Source organism: Melospiza georgiana, chromosome Z (assembly GCF_028018845.1).
Source record: "Melospiza georgiana isolate bMelGeo1 chromosome Z, bMelGeo1.pri, whole genome shotgun sequence".
NCBI lineage: Eukaryota > Metazoa > Chordata > Aves > Passeriformes > Passerellidae > Melospiza > Melospiza georgiana.
This window is the reverse complement of record NC_080465.1, coordinates 60,425,257-60,441,318: the sequence shown is the minus strand read 5'-3', so window position 1 is coordinate 60,441,318 and position 16,062 is coordinate 60,425,257. Positions and strand designations below refer to the sequence as shown.

General features: G+C 41.8%; 1 protein-coding gene across 5 annotated transcripts in view; it reads left to right on the top strand.

Moving 5' to 3' along the window:
* The first annotated feature begins 491 nt into the window (after nucleotides 1-491).
* Nucleotides 492-16,062, top strand: part of PAM (peptidylglycine alpha-amidating monooxygenase) — a 114,460-nt gene continuing 98,889 nt past the window's right edge. For all 5 annotated transcript variants that reach the window (XM_058044645.1, XM_058044644.1, XM_058044643.1 and 2 more), the window contains exon 1: nucleotides 492-566. The gene's annotated coding sequence lies outside the window, so the exon portion shown is untranslated. The remainder of the gene's footprint in view (nucleotides 567-16,062) is intronic.

Here is a 16,062-nt window from a genome sequence, read left to right as displayed (position 1 = left end):
AATTCGCTGACCACCGCTTGCGACCCCGCAACCACAGCCTTTCCTCTCCCGGCACTAAGGGCCTTCATCCGCCGGGACTGATCGCACACCAGCCCGTTCCTGACCGAGGGCAGTCAAAAGGGTACGGGGCGCTTTTCTTCCCTCCCTGCGGGCTCTCAAGGCTCGGACCCCTCCAAGTGGACACCGAACCCGTTTCGTGCGGACTCCAGACCCTCCCCTGTGACCCCAGCCCCATTACTGAGAAAACCGAACCCTCCCCTGAGGACTTCAGGCCTTCCCGCGCAAACCCCAGCCTCTCTCCTGTGACCACAGACCCACTGGGCCCGGCGCCCCGCCCGACCCGGCGCGGATCAGAGCACAGCGGGCCCGGACAGCGCCTCCCAGCGGCCTAGCCCGGCGCAGTTACTGGGCCGACGTGAGCGCCGCCGCGTCCCCCGCGCCGGGGCGGGGCGCGAGGGGGGCGGTCCCGGGGCGGGGCAGGAAGGGAGGGTCGCGGCGGCAGACCCCGGTGTCGGTGTCGCTGCTGGCAGCGTTTGGGAGTCAGCGGTGTGGCGCGCCTTCCTCCCGTGAGTTCCACCTGCGCCGCGTTCGCTCGGGCACGAGGGCTGCGGGGAGGGGAGAAGCAGGGGGTACTTTGAGTTGCGGTGATTCTCCCGAGCTCCGCGGCGGTGCCGGTGCCGCGCCTTGGCCGGACGCTCGCCCGGCCGCGCTCGGCGCTGCCTCTGCGTGGGCACACATGCGGCGGCGGCGCCGCTCCCCTGCGCGCTGCAAGAGCCGCGGCGCCTCCCGCGGATGCCTCGGGGAGGGTTCCCGGACGCTCGGAAGCCTCTTCGCATCGCCGGGGGCCGCGGTCTTGCGGGTGCCAAGAGCGGCTCTTTCCTTGTTGGCTGCAGACTGCGGCGGCTGCGGCTCTGGGAGGCGGGGGTTGCCCCATCCGGTCCTCCCTGTCCCCTGCTGAGCACTGCCGCCGCCGCCGCCTGAGGGGGTTGATGCGGCGGAGCCTCCGCTCACCCCGCGGGACTTCATGTCCTGTGCAAAGCCGAGGGACGAGCTTCCCCGGGACCGCCGAGGCACGGCGCGCTCCCCGCCGCCAAAGTTTCCCGCGACGCCCGGCGCAGCCAGCGCGACCCCCTGCGGGCAGCGAACGGGGCCGTCCCGGGGCCGGTGCCTCCCGCCCGTCATCGGGTCTGGCTTAAAGGGCCCGGCGGCATGCCGGTAGTAGGAACATGGCTGAATGCGGAGAGGCAGAGCCCCTCCGGACTTTGGCGCTGGCCGCTGGCACTGTCATTTCTTCACCTCAGGGTGTTCAACCGTGGCAGGCATGGAAGCATTCAAGGGCTGCCGTTTTGTTAGTTTCGACTTCCAGCTGTTTAGAGTAGCGTATGGTTCCCAGTAGTCCATGGGAGTGGCTTTTTTGTTTGTATTTTTGTTCGGTGGGTGTTTTTTGGTTTTTTTTTGGTAAGCCTTCACTCCTCATTCTATTCCTTTAAAACTCATGTATTAATTTCAGGCATTACTATCAAAATATATATGCTTTCTGTATCAATCTCTTATGCTTCATACATATTTTTAAATGTGCCATATAACTGAGAACTGCTATGTGAAGGGGGGGTCCCAGAGCTCTTCAGCTATGGTAAAGCCATGGGCAGTTCTGCGGTCAACTTATGGATTGCAAACACAGAGGTGCTGTCATTGCCAGGTTGGTAGGTTTTACTGTAGACTGTTGTCACATTGCCTGCTGTATGCTTGCATTGAGTGTTCTTATAGATTGGAGTAAAAAAATATATATATCACTGCCATGAATTAGAATTTTTAAGCTACTTATTAAAGAAAAAATATTTGGCATGGAATTGAAAGTCTTCTTACAAGACCACAGGCGTTTTTAATATCACAAATCTCTGTGATCTGTCACTTAATAGGAATCAGGTGTTTTGTTTCCTTTTTGATTTGAGGCACTCCTTTTTGGTGTTTGCAGGGATTCTCACATTAGAAACATCGAAAACAAATGTATAGCTTTCAGAAAACAGCAGTTTAATTCCAAAATTTTAACTGAACTTATTTTTTTTTGAGTACTGATGTGTTGGATTCTTATTTATATTTCTGTTCTGTGCTGTAGATCTGAAATGATGAGTCTGTCTTGTACTGCAAATCTGAATTCAGGAGCTAGTTTTCACAAATAACTTTGCTGGAAGACTGAGGCTGACTAGTTTGCTGACTAATGCATGCAGAAAAAATGGAAAGTGGGTTGAATTTAGACCTTAGGTACTCAGTTAGTTTCCTTGATGTGGTGATCTCCCTGTTGGGACAGGTGAAATGCGATCTAGGTGGTAAGGGCTAGCAAGTAGACAAAAGAAGATACTTCCTTTGACATATGGAGGCAGAGGTCTGCACAAGTCTATGTACAAACAAGCTTAAAGTAATCTCAAAGATCCAATCCAATATAGAAACCCACTATTTTGATGCTTTATCTGCTTTCTTGTTAAGTGAGAGAGTCTCAGGGTTCCCAATAATACAAGTGTCCAATAATACAAGATAGGATTGAATCTGCTTGTTGTGGAGGTTATTTCCTTGCTGATACCACAAAATAAGCATCAAACACTTATACAGCAAATAATAAGCTTATGAATATTCTGTAAACCAAGCGATCTATTGGTTAAACTATACCATTAACTCTTCTTCATTCCTTTGGGCCTACGTTCTCTACTTCTCACGTCTCGCTGTCTATTTCTTTATCATACCCAGCTAGGCCCAAGGACACACTATCTTGCAGGTGTAGGACTTGGAATTAGCCACGGCTTTGTACTTTTCCAGTCTCTAGTCAACTAAATTCCCAACAAGCTTTTTCATTGCCTTCCTCCTCTTCTGTCACCTCCCCCCTTTTCATGTTTCCCCCCTCTGTTTTGCTTTTCCTCACCACTTTTCACCTTTTTCTCCCCCTTTCACACTTTTTTCCCCCTTCTTTTTCTCCTCTTTTTTTGTTTTTTATCTCCTTTCTAAGGCAGTCATGACATAAAGAATTGAAATGCATAGGGCAACAGAAAGAATTTACAACAGTGAGAATTTACGACATAATCCTGATTGAATAACCCCCTTAATTTCTCTGTGATAAGTGAAGGACTCTCTTTCATTTTCTCTCAGTCTGTACTCAAATTCGGTGTCTTCCAGTGGGCCAAAGTAAGGAGGAGAGGGTGTTAATTTATAAATTGTTCAGGCATGTTGAATCAACTGAAAGCATTTTCCTGCAGAAAGATGTAATTCAATAGATCTCAAATTTTATGGGTTACTTTATAACTTATATGAAACAAATATTTAAAGGTGAATTTGTGTTAAAGGTATGTGGGAATGCAAGTGTGGAGTGCTTTTGTTATGACAATATTCTGGAAGCTTAAAGTAAAATTAAGTAGGATTTTGAGATATAACTTGGGACCATGTGAGTAAAGAATAAGTACTTACAAAAATCGTGTAGGATATATGGGAAGCAAAATTAGTTAGTGTGGTTTTTTGAAGCACTGTTTTTCAGGTATGCATCTAAAATGTTGGGGTTTATTATTAGTAGTGTTGAGAAACATAAGCTGTGTAGAGATTCTCTTTCAAGTCTATGTCAGAATGTGAGTGAAATTGAATACTAGCCTCTGAAATGATACATATAGATTGTATATTGAGAGATGCTAGGAGAATGCACACTTCCAATTTGTTTAGTAGGTGAAGATCAGGCAGTTTGTTTCTAAGGAAGACACTTAGCAGTCATCAGTTGGAAGAGCTCTGTTGCAGCACTACTCCAAGCCCTCTTAGCACTTTCTATGCTTTGTAGAGAAAGCAGTTTTCTTGCTTTCCCACTACCCATCAATGTTTTATTGACAATGAAAATACTCAGCAGAACCCACTATTTTATGCGAAGAACCAAGTGTGTTTTGCAATAAAAAGCAATAAATAATAACCTCGGCTGTTCATACTTCAGTGATCAGGTTCCTGCATTTTAGGCAACAGATGTAACTTAGCAAGTGCTCTGGTTTAAGATACCAAGGTTCTGCAATAGCCAAACAGAGTGTGTCATCATATGAGAAGAGAGTTTAACTGCAGCAGCTTACAATGGATCACTGCATAGGTGGAAGCATGACTTCTGCTTTTGAACAAATTATTTTCATAAACTTGTATTTTAAATCTGTGAGATTTTTGTTGTTTGTCTTTTCATACTCTTGCTTTTGCAGTCCTGCATTTATGAGGACCAGCACAGATGGCTGTCTTGTCAGTATGATTACTTGCAGTGACAAGGGAGAAAGGGATGCTGTTTACAAAATCCTCACTGGGTATTTTGGTTTGTTCTTGCCTGGTAATGATGTTGCATGATCTTTGCTGCATTTTTCTTCCTTTTGGACAAAGAATGCTGAGGGTGGTGTAGAATCTTATCCTATTTATATCCATATCCATGAATGTGATGCGGTCACATATTCCATCACTGCCTCCCAGTTCCACTCCACAGTTATCAATATTCTTTTTTGGATGTTATGGTACCATTTGGTTGTCTCAGTCCTGCTCTAGTATTTTAGTCTGTGCTGTTGTACATTTGTGGTCCTAGTGTACGAATACAAGTACTTTTCTTTAGAAATCCCTACAAAACAATGGTATCTCAAAGGTTTGTCTTTGTAAAATTGTCTATCTCTGTGTCAGAGTCCCTAGTGTGTAGAGTTAATCCAGACTTGAATAAGAAAAAAAAAGTTTTCTTCTGATGGTCATATGTTGCAAGTGACTTGCTTTCAGTCTTCTGTGTTGTATATGCCTCAGGTTTTCATACTTCAACAAAAAGGGGATTATTAGTCTTTCATACTTGGCAACAAAAAGGGATTATGAGGAAATGAATTTATATTGAATGTAAGGTTTGTGTTTTTTCCTTTTTTTTTTTTTTTCAGAGCACAGGACCAGGTTAACACTAGAGGGCCACTGCAAAACTACAGAAGATTTGTTTTGCTCTTATGCCTTCCACCCACATATAAAAATGGGGGGGGGGGGGAGGGGTGTTAGCTGCATTTGCTTTCTGTTGCAGACCTCTAAGTAACGTCCTTCGACCCATTTGATAATACAATTACTCATCTTAAAAATTAGGGCCTACAGCATACCCTTTCTGGCTTGTTTCAAAAATGTCAATCTAATTTTCAATCAAAATTATTCACAGTCTTCATATATATTCATTGTTCTTGCTTAGTATCATTCAGTAGCTTAATTCATACTTTGTTCTCTGTATATACTTCTGTGTAGAGAACAGTCATGTTTACTTTTAGACTTCATGTTGTTGGGCTGAAAAGTCCAGATTTTCTTTGTGTTATTACATACTGGGAAAACTAAGAGTTTATTTGGCTCAGCTTGGAGAAGAGAAGGCCGAATGTGACCTCGCTGCAGACTGCAGCTTCCCCAGAGGAGGAAGCGAAGCAGATGATACAGATCTGCTCTCTCTGGGGAACAGTGATAGGATGCAAGGAAGAGGAATGGAGCTGAATCAGAGGAAGTTCAGATATATAAATACAGGGCTATATTTATGAAACAGTTAATGAAATTAGCCCTTGAAACCTTGTTTTAATTGTCTTTGTTTAACCATTCATTTTCAGTTGTTTTGGTGGGTTTTTTTTACTTCTTCTACTCCACTTTTCTCACATTTAACAATCTCCCATGTTGTAGTGTGGATAAAAAAATAGTTAATCTCCCCACCTCTGACCAGCTCCACTGCATTTTCTTTTGTCTTGGGGAATGATCTTTTGTTTAATTGAAGAAAGATATTATAATTTGCTAAGATAATGTATGTATATATTTTTCTGCCGCTCTGTTTCTAATTTCTCTCTGTTTCTAATTATTTTTTACCTCAGAATCTATTCAGTTTTCTTTTTGCTTTGATTCAGTTTAAATAAAGCATCCTTATTGAAACTAGGGTGAATTAATGTACTTGAAAGTAACAGTAGGTCCATGGTACGTTTCTAAACCATGGGATGCTGGTCAGCCTTGACATCTTAGAAGGCTGTCTGATACTTCCCACAGTAAATTTCTGTGGTCTACAGGCTGTAACATTGACAAGTTACTGAATATTGGTTTTGAAGTCTTCCAGTTGAAAGTTGGTGTTGTTTTGCTATGAAGACAATAAGTGGAGTGCAAACAGAGACTAGAAGGAAATATAAAGAGAAGTAGGTGAACTGGGAAGGAGGGGAAGAGTTGCATTGAAGGTCAGTTTGTGGGAGCAAATGGGGCTCAGTCTCTGCGAAGAAATGTGTCTGCAGATACCATTGGGACCATGACCTGGTAGGAGAAGGAGAAACTCTGTGAACTCTCTGGCTGGGCTGACAAGAATCTGGATCAAGGGAAGAAAACTGGAATAGAAGATCAGTTTCTATGAGCTAGGGACTGAAAAACTGAAGTGAAAGACTGTAAGGTTGAAAATCAGGCTAATGTGAAGTGAGGTGGAAGAGAAAATCAAAGACTGGAATGGGTCATGCAACTAGCCCATATCACAGTAAATGTATTACTTCTCATGTCTAGCATATTTAAAGGATTACATTAGTAATTATTGAGAATAGTCAAATGTTTTGTTCTGTGAGATTCATTAACATGCATTAGCATAACTGGTATGCAATTATGCTTACCTTCTTAATCCTCATCTTTTCAGGAAGCCATAGCCTTTTCTTTTAGAAGCACATACCCATCTGTAATTTGTGGTTCCTCCCTCTGTCCCTTCCCAGCTGAGTTAACAGTTTGTGAAACTGCACCTTTACATCTTTTCAGGTACTGAAGGTGGTTGTAGTTGAGTGTTTTATCAAGAATAACAACGTTTATTGCTTTGTGACTGTTCCAGGGTGTCAGTGATTATTCTGCATTACAAGTCAGCTTGCTTTAGTAGAGTTCTCCCTGAGCCTCACTCATGTGCCCTAAAGCAGGAGTGAAGAAAAGGAATTTGAAAACAGATGAAGTCAGCCTTGCCTGCTTACAGCAGTCCACTTAAAGGGAGGTGGGAAAGCTAGTGTTTGTTTTAATTCTTAGCTCTGTTGCAGACTTCTATGCTATATTTTTAGTTTCCCATTAATTATTTATATTCAGATTGGTTAAATTCAGTTGGTTTTAATTCCTTTTGTGAGCATGTTGTACCCTGACCTCAAATTAAGGAGATGGATTTTATGGTAATAAGCATTCCAGTCTCATTATAGAAGAGATTAAGGATTTATGCTGGATTTGAAAGCATCCATTTTATCCTGACTTGAAATACTCACTGCTTTCTGCTTGTTTACTGTTGTTTGTATTGAGACAATGTCGATGTATTTTAATCACCACTTTATGAATGTTAATTTACTGTAGTCCTTTCAGAAGTTAATTTGCTGTACTATCTAGTTTGGAGAACCTAGCTGTTCTTATAAAAGCTGCTAGTATATAACATAGTTTTTATTACACACTACAGTTACTAGAATGTTAATTAAACAGTGATTTCCAGTTTTGCTTATTTTCAACTAAAAAAAAGGTATTTTTGTCTTTTCTTTGACTGTCTCACCCAGCTTTCTGCCTGCGAGATTAATATAGGATCATAGAGTTGTTGAGGTACCAGGGAGCTTTTGGAAATGATGTAATGTAACTCCACACTCAGTTAAATAGGACCAGCTATATCAGGTTTCATATGACTGTGTTCACTCAGGTTTTGATTATTTCTATGGATGGAGAGTCCACAACTCCTCTTGGCAGCCTTTTCCCATGCTTGACCACTCTTATAATGAACAAGTGTACTCATTTTTGCGTGTAGAATTTCTTCTGATTCAATTTATCCCTGTTGACTCTTTTCTAATCAGTGTACAGTGGAAAGTCTGACATGCTTGCATCCCATGTTGAACAATCTTTTGTTTACATGTATTGATTAGGTTTTACCCCACCTTAAGCAGGCCTTCTCTTCAGGCTGTAAACAGTCCCATCTCTCCTTATATGACAGATGCTGTCATCTTTGCATCCTGTGTTTGATCTTGTGTCATGGACATATTTTACGAAAATCCTTTTGCTAGGATTTTTTCTCCTGAGAAGCTGAGAGACCTCAGAAACGCAATGTAAACAATAATTATTTGCTGCTGTGGAATGCAACAGGTGCATCTTTGATTGGTCTCGTGTGGTTGTTTTTAATTAATGGCCAATCACAGTCCAGCTGTCTCAGACTCTGGTCAGTCACAAGATTTTTATTATTCATTCCATTCCTTTCCTTTCAAGCCTTCTGATGAAATCCTTTCTTCTATTCTTCTAATAAGTTTTAATATATAATTTTCTTTTAAAATTATATATATAATGAAATAATAAATCAGCCTTCTGAAACATGGAGTCAAGATTCTCATCTCTTCCCTCATCCTGGGACCCCTGTGAACACCACCACAGTCTTGTGCTGTATGTCCCTGTCTCTTACACAGTTGGACTCCACCTGTGTGCTGCGTCTACTGCTGCTACCTGGTAAGGGTCCACCTCTGGAAATGGCTTGAGGCTGTTTTTACTGACGGCTTTGCACACCTGAAAATGTGTTTCTATAGGATGTGATCTCAAAATCTAAAGTAGGCTTAAATTGTTAGTTAAGTTAATAAGCTAAAGTAAAATGTACTAATTTATGTGAAATTACCTTATAATTCCCATAAGGAATTTCCTATATAATTTTCTTAGAAAGAATAATTATCTTTCATGTTTTCCTTAAGTCATAAGTTTCACAGCTTGGTGTGTGTCATGTTCCACTGTGGGGAACTGTTGGGAGTTCTTAGAAAAACAGGTGGTCTAGGATGAAAATAAGTCTAACGAGACAGTATTGTATCTGAGAACTGTTTATTGGTAACAAAAAAAGAGGGAGTTGATTTACTAAAGAGGACTAGAAAAGACAGAAAAAGGAGGAAGGAAGATGAAAAATAAGGGGGGGAAAGAGGAGACAGAGAGGAAAATTGGGCTTTAGCACCCCAAGTCAGGGAGCGCCGCCGACGGCCCGGTGTCAGGGAGCGTGTGCCCGCTGGCTGCCGGGGAGCCTGCGCAGCCCTCGGAGAGGCCCGGCTCCACAGGCACAGCTCCCCCGGCCACGGGCAGCCGGGCCGGACCCAGGTGAGTGAGGGAGGGGGCGCTCGGGCGGAGGTCCGGAACGCTGGACAGGTGGCGGTGGGGATCGTGGTGGCGGGCTGCACCGGCGAAGCAGGGCTAGAGGCAGGCAGGAGCGCAGGAACGAAGCAGGCAGGGCGTCGGTCAGAACACAGGGAGGCTGGACAGGCGAGGGGTGGGGCGGGACACAGGCTGCGCACAAGGCTCGGAGGTCAGCCAGAGTCCTGCCAAATGCCCAGCGAGAGGGAGGGCCAGCAAGGGCGAAGAGCGAAAAGGCAGGCTGGAGCCAGGGCAAAAAGGACAAAAACAGGCTAGGGCCAGGGCAGGAAGCAGACGACCAAAAGACCAGACCCAAAAGATAGACCTCGTGATGCAGTTATTTTTATGCTCCCTGTCTCCTCCCGTGATCTGCCTGCTGACAGGAGACCACTGGCACGGTGTTCCAATGTTCCACTGCAGTCCATTGGTGGAGACCTCTTTCCATCTGTTGGAGAGCCCCTCTGGAGGGTGCAGTGTTCCTGGTGGTCTGCTGCCTGCTTGTCCCATGTGGGACATGAAATCGTTGCCAGGCAAAGTAACCCCAGAGACAAGGCTTTCTCCCATCTTCTCCTAGTTGCCTCCTGTAAATGGCACATGTGCAACCCCTCCCCCACATGCTTCTGACAACCATGTTGAGGGAGAGTTGAAATTAAATTGGCTCTTCATATAGGAGCAGTGAGTTATTATGATCTTTCTTCTGTGGAATGGACTTATTCTATTAACTCTAGCATACCAAAGTTGTTTCAGCATTTTAGTTTGTGTGAAAGAAAGTTGAAAACTCTCATTGATAAAAATTACTTTGCTCTATAAAAGATCAGTAGTACCTAATAAGGGCAAGGTAAAGCAATCTCTTCAAGGGTCATCAAAGCATGGAGATCTTCCCCTACATATCCATTTTCAAGGCTCCCTTTGCAGTTATCCTTGGATGTTGATCAGCTCTTTTGGCCTTTTAGTTCCCACTAGAGTGTTTTTTGTGCCCAAAACTATGCTGGTCAGGTGTGACTGAGCATCACTGTCACTCCCAGGTTGCCAGTGGATGTTCCTGTGAGTTAATGTAACTGTGAGAATTCCCCGGGAGAATGCTCACATCTGCTCTCTGATAAAGGAATGGGGAGCATAATTTTTGCGAAATACATGTTGTAGAATGTATTAAGGAGTATTAGCAAAGTGTTCTGAGATTAAGACGTAGTTTCTTGGCACCTGGGCCAGTATCCTGGCAGGGATCACTGTAAACAAGATTGTCCTTCCAGTACCAAGGTGCACCCCCCTCCTCTGTCTCAGACAGGAACCTGGTGTCTGTTTCTGTGTGGTGATGACCTGACAGTAGTTTGTAAGTGTTGTTATCTTGGACTCACACCCTCCTATTCAGAATTAGTAATGCTCTTGTTGGCACTGTTGGCCAAACCCAACAAAGGGCAGGTAGGTGGAAGAATTCACAACAGTTTTTTGGGAAGTCTTTTAGTATGCTTTATTTAAGTGGCTCCACAGGATTGATAGGGATATGTGATAAACTCATGTTACCTGGTGTTCACAATCGTGCAACAGGACCATTTCTCCTAGAAATGACAACCCTTATTTGATGTAATGCAAGTGGGAATACCTAACCACTGATTTAAAAAGTGAAGACCTTTCATAATGACCTTCTCGTTGGCAGGGGAGGTAAGCAGTACAGTCAGGTGCTTATAGATGTATCTGCCAGCACCAGTATTTAACAGAGGCCCTGGCCTTTTAGAAATGGCCCTGCATAGTATCTGTCAGGTGTGGCCTGAGACCACCGAGTGCTCTATCTTTCCTGAGACTGTTGTGGCAGTTTTTCCTACTTCTGTTATTTGCAAGTATTCTTAAAGACATTTAGAATGGTCTGTCTGGAGCAAGGATTGCCTCTTATTTTGTCTCCTTTTGTAGATGGCAAATATCCCTGAATTACTTGATTTCTTAGGAGACTCCACTCAACTGACACATTGTCAGTAGTGGTTATTGCAGAAATATGTATCTTAGGTAATTGAGCAGCAGCAGCATTGTGTTCCGGCAGTAGCTCACCATGATTTGCAGTATAGGCATCTACATGTCTCTCATGGCTAAGTAAGCAATGCTTTTGTACACCAGACCCCAGTGAGGTTTACCATGTATCATCCAGTCATCTGCTTCTCATTTCCTAGACCACAGTGTGAAACCTTTGTAAGCCCAAGAGTCAGAACAAAGACTTCTGAAGCAGATTGCTCTTGCAGCATAGATACAGCCATTAATTCAATGTATTGCTTGCTCCTCCCTTTCTTTGATAGGTTAGGAAGGTTTGCTCAGCTGTTTCAAGGGTGTTGCTTTCCACTGCAGTTTTTCTTCTACATTTCTTGATATCTAGTCAGTGAAACATTATTCTCTTGGGTTAATTGCTTGTACAGTGGGAACTGCTAAGCCCAAAGTAGAGGCACACTGTTGTTACCCAAGACAATTTGTCCTGTTTTCTCATCTAAGGCACTTTGTTGCAGCTTAGAAATGCACCGTTTACACTTGACCTTGGTTTTTTTTTCTTATTATATTATGTGACCATGTTCACAGGGGTCCAAGGATGAGGGAAGAGATGAGGCTCTGACTCCATGTTGCAGAAGGCTTGATTTATTATTTTATGATATATATTATATTAAAACTATGCTAAAAGAATAGAAGAAAAGATTTCATCAGAAGGCTAGCTAAGAACGGAAAAAGAAAGAATGAATAACAAAGGCTTGTGTCCCAGACAGAAAGTCTAGCCAGCTGACTGTGATTGGCCATTAATTAGCAACAACCACATGAGACCAATCACAGATCCACCTGTTGCATTCCACAGCAGAAGATAATCAATGTTTACATTTTGTTCCTGAGGTCTCTCAGTTTCCCAGGAGGAAAAATCCTAAGGAAAGGATTTTTCATAAAAGATGTCTGTGACATGTACTTAGTCTCTTTATTTTATTTTTTGATAGGCATCAATGCTAGCAATGTGTTAAAGAATTGGTAATGTTTTTTTGGCCATCTACAAAAGTCTTACTAACTTGTTGGATATACTCCTACTGTTGGGATAGCCATGTGGGTCCTATGTGTGCACTCCAGTAATTATTTGTTTTGATACTGTTTTTTACCATCTTTTTACCTGCTGAAAAATATATTTCATAGTTGGCTACTGTAGCAAGAAGTTGTCTGTTCAGTTGATTACTTGTGACTATTTCTTGAAGTAGCCGCTGGATCATAAATTAATTGCAAACATGAAGCTATTTGTTTTGGAAAACTTGATTTGATCTGGCATAATTTCTCTCGAGTGTCTGTGCTTAGATTCATATCATTGCTTGATTATGGGAGAGGATTTTTGATCTATGAAAATGTTTGCTTCTTGAGTCTTACCCAAGGGCTTTTACTATGGTTTGTCCAGTTCTTGCTGTTTAGGAGTAAATAATTAGCTTCCAGCATCAGTTCTTTCACTTTTTACACAATGAAGTAGTAGAAAACTTGCTGATATTCTCAGTAGATTTATTATGTGAATGCTTTATTCCATTTTGCAACCTTAAGCTTCAAGATGATTAAAACATTTACATTTTTGTTGCTTCCCCTAAGTATAAGTACTTCCCTCTCAGCAGAATTAAATTGTAATTAATCTTAGTAACTAATCTTTGGCTATGGCCTCGTACTTGAGAGTGCTGTTTCTTTGTACTGCTGTCAGTATGGAACTTGTGAGCTGTACAACACTTCAAGATGAGCCTATAACTCTAGAGTTAGAGTGCAGTGTAGTCGGAGACCTGGTGCTTTTCAAACGGTCTTGCTGTAGATCCAGAACTCTGGCTAGGTAGGAAATGGATCTAGCAGGTGTGGAATAGTATTTATCTCTGTTTAGAGAAATCAATTTTCATTGAGGTACTTCCTTTATTGCCATCTCTGATACTTAAATCACATAACATGAGACTTGGAAAAAAATACATTACCAGTGTGAGTGGCACTGGTCATAGAGCTCTTAGATAAAGGGAAATAAAACCTGAGCTTTGTATAGCAATAGTAACCAAGTGCTCTCGAGCCAGTATTGTTGCTTAGGTACCTTTGAAAGTCTGCACCAGGGTTTTCCAGTTGCCATGTCACTCCTCCAGGGAGAGGAGTGATCGCATGATGATGAATGTGAACTTCCAGTGTTCTGTAGTATCTTCTGTTACAGCCTAATAGTGAATCAAGAGCAGCTGACCTTGGCCAAGCATGTCCCCTTGATTTGACTGGTTTTGGAAGACATAGCACCTGAGGCCTTAACTTGCAAATAGACAGGATTTAATAATTTAATTAATGTCAGCTGTATTTGTTTGCATAAGTACAGTTTCCTGTCTTTGGGTAATTTGAATGTTTTGCTGCTACAAGCAATCTCGATATTAGTTACCCTATTCTCTATAATTTCTTCTCCTGAGATTCTCTTTTGTCTGTCCATTTAGTGGATATTTGTTCACAATATAATTAAGAAATAGGCTGTAAATTGTAATCTTGTTAGATGTGAGTGCTTTATGAAGAATTTATGTTCACTGAAATACACTAAGAAATTTTTTCAGGGTTCATGTTTCTTGGTATGTTGGTAGTGAAGTATAAGATACTGTCTGTAGTTTACTCAGGTTTGTTGGTAATTTTGACAAATACATGAGACAGTAAAAGGAGTAGCCTTGTCTTAAAGCCACCTTTGTCACTGTTATTTACTCCACCAGTAAGGTGGAGTCCAGGTCCCCATTCTCTCTGTTGGTTCTTACTTGGGATTTTATTCTATTATTATTGTACTATATCTCTGTTTAATCAGTATCGATTTTTTTATTTCTTAAACCAGTTTTTTAAAACAAAAAAGACTTTCAGTGCAGACTAAATTTTTCTCAAAGTTGTTCTCAATAATTTCTCTCTCCCTTGCTCTAGACAGGCAGTCTCCAACTTGAAATTTGTGCATTTCTTCTCTAGAATATCAAAGAAGCTGGGAGAGGGAAGAAACTAAAGGAATGATAGCTTTATTCTTTATTGCTTTTATTTCAGATAGCTATCTATCACCTGATCTTGTCTTGTCAAAACCTTTTATGTCTGTGAGGAGAAGGAGTGTTATTCTGACAGTACTCCTCACAAGTATCAGAATGTTAGCACTGTTACTTTAGGTGCTTGTGGTCTTCTTGGTTCCTTTTATTTTTTCTGTCAGTCGCATTTATAGTAGTTGCTTATTAAAAATAATATTACTGAAAGGTAATTTTATCTGTTTCCCACATTTCTGAGAGTGTTTTGGTTTTCCTCCTTTTTTTTTTGTATTTCTACTTTTCATTGTTTGGTGATTTTAAAAGTAGCTCTCAGCTTCCTCCATTGTGTCTTCAAAATATTAAAAATATTTTTCTATCTAATTTTTGCTTTTCTGAATTGGTCAGATTTCTGTAGGTTATGGGGTTTTTTATTTCTAATTTTTTGTAGTTCATTAGTTTTGCTGTTTCCTCTAAATTTTATTTACTTCTGTCATGTGGTATTTTTTTTCTTGAGAATTGAATTGGTGAAATTAATATGGAGTTATTGTTACATTGAATTCAGAAGGCCACTGTTGAAAACTGCACCTGAATTTTTGTATTTGCGTTACTAGATTTTTCAGGAGCAGATGTTTCCAAAGAATGGAATGTATTTTCTAATAGTATCATCATGATGTTAGTCGATGTACCTGTACGTTCACAACAAGCATTGTCATCAAGCATTAAATCTTTTCTTTGGTTGATGTTCAAATCATGTAGATCAACATTTGTGCCTTATTTCAACTTCTCATCCCTGTCAAAACAACTTGACCTACATACAACCTGCAGGCATTTGCTTAGGAAGAGTTTCTGAGTTATTCTATGTGTGTATACATTATTTGAACATAAGATCTTTTTCAATTTATAATAGCGTATATTCACTTATTAGCAGGGAACTGATGCTTAGACCAGGTGCTTTTTGAGGTAGAGATCTTTTTCAAGTGTTATATCTGGTTATTACTTCTATTTGATGTTGTGGATTTTTTGGGGTTTTTTTGTTTGTTTTTAAATGAATGGATAGTAGTTGTCAAGGGTTGCAATTATCACTTGCTGACTGTTCTGCACTGTAAGTTGAAAGTTCAGTTGATGCTGGATTGGCATAGTCACATAGAAAAGTAAATTGCCTTGTTTCACAGCTGCGTTATTACTTTGGTGAAATCAGAGTCTGAACAATTGTGTCAATCTCTTACTGAGTATGGCCTGTTTATTTTAAAATCTTCATTTGGGTTGGCCTTGGCTGCCCTCGCCAGATCCCCACTCAGCTGCTCTTTCACTCTCCCTCCTTAACAGGATGAGCTTAGAAAGTATAAGTGGAACAGCCCAAGCTAAAAAGACCGGGAGATCACTCATCAGTAACCATCATGAGCAAAGAGGTTAACTTGAGGAAAAGGAACTTGATTTATTGCCAGTTGAAAATGTGGAAGAATGGACTCCCAGTGGGCTGTAGCTTCCTTCAGGGCATCTCCAGCTGCTTTGCGCTGAGGTGTTTCATGGGTTGCAAGCTTGGTATCTGCTTCAGTGTGGGGCTTTGCAGGGGCTGCACGTGCTGCTGCTTGGAGCACCTCCTCCTCTCTTCACTGTCCCTGGTGTCTGCAGGGTTGTCCCTCTTTTGTGGTTTTCACATTCTACTGTGCAGTAGTATGTGAAGTTTTTGTAACTTCACCAGAGGTACCACCCTCCTGGCTGAAGGGCTTAGTCCTCTGCGTTGGTCATGTGGTACCACCTGTTTTTGGTACATTTCTGTCCTCACAGAAGCCCCCCTGCAGGCACCTTACTGCTTGTACTTGGGCATGTAAACCAAATAAAACGGTCAATGAAAAATCAAAACTTGATGTTTAAGATAATATGAATAATTCTGGGGACTCTTCTTATGTATGTGTAGTCATACGGGATGAATTACATGGAACTAGTTAACGTTTTCTCATTGTGT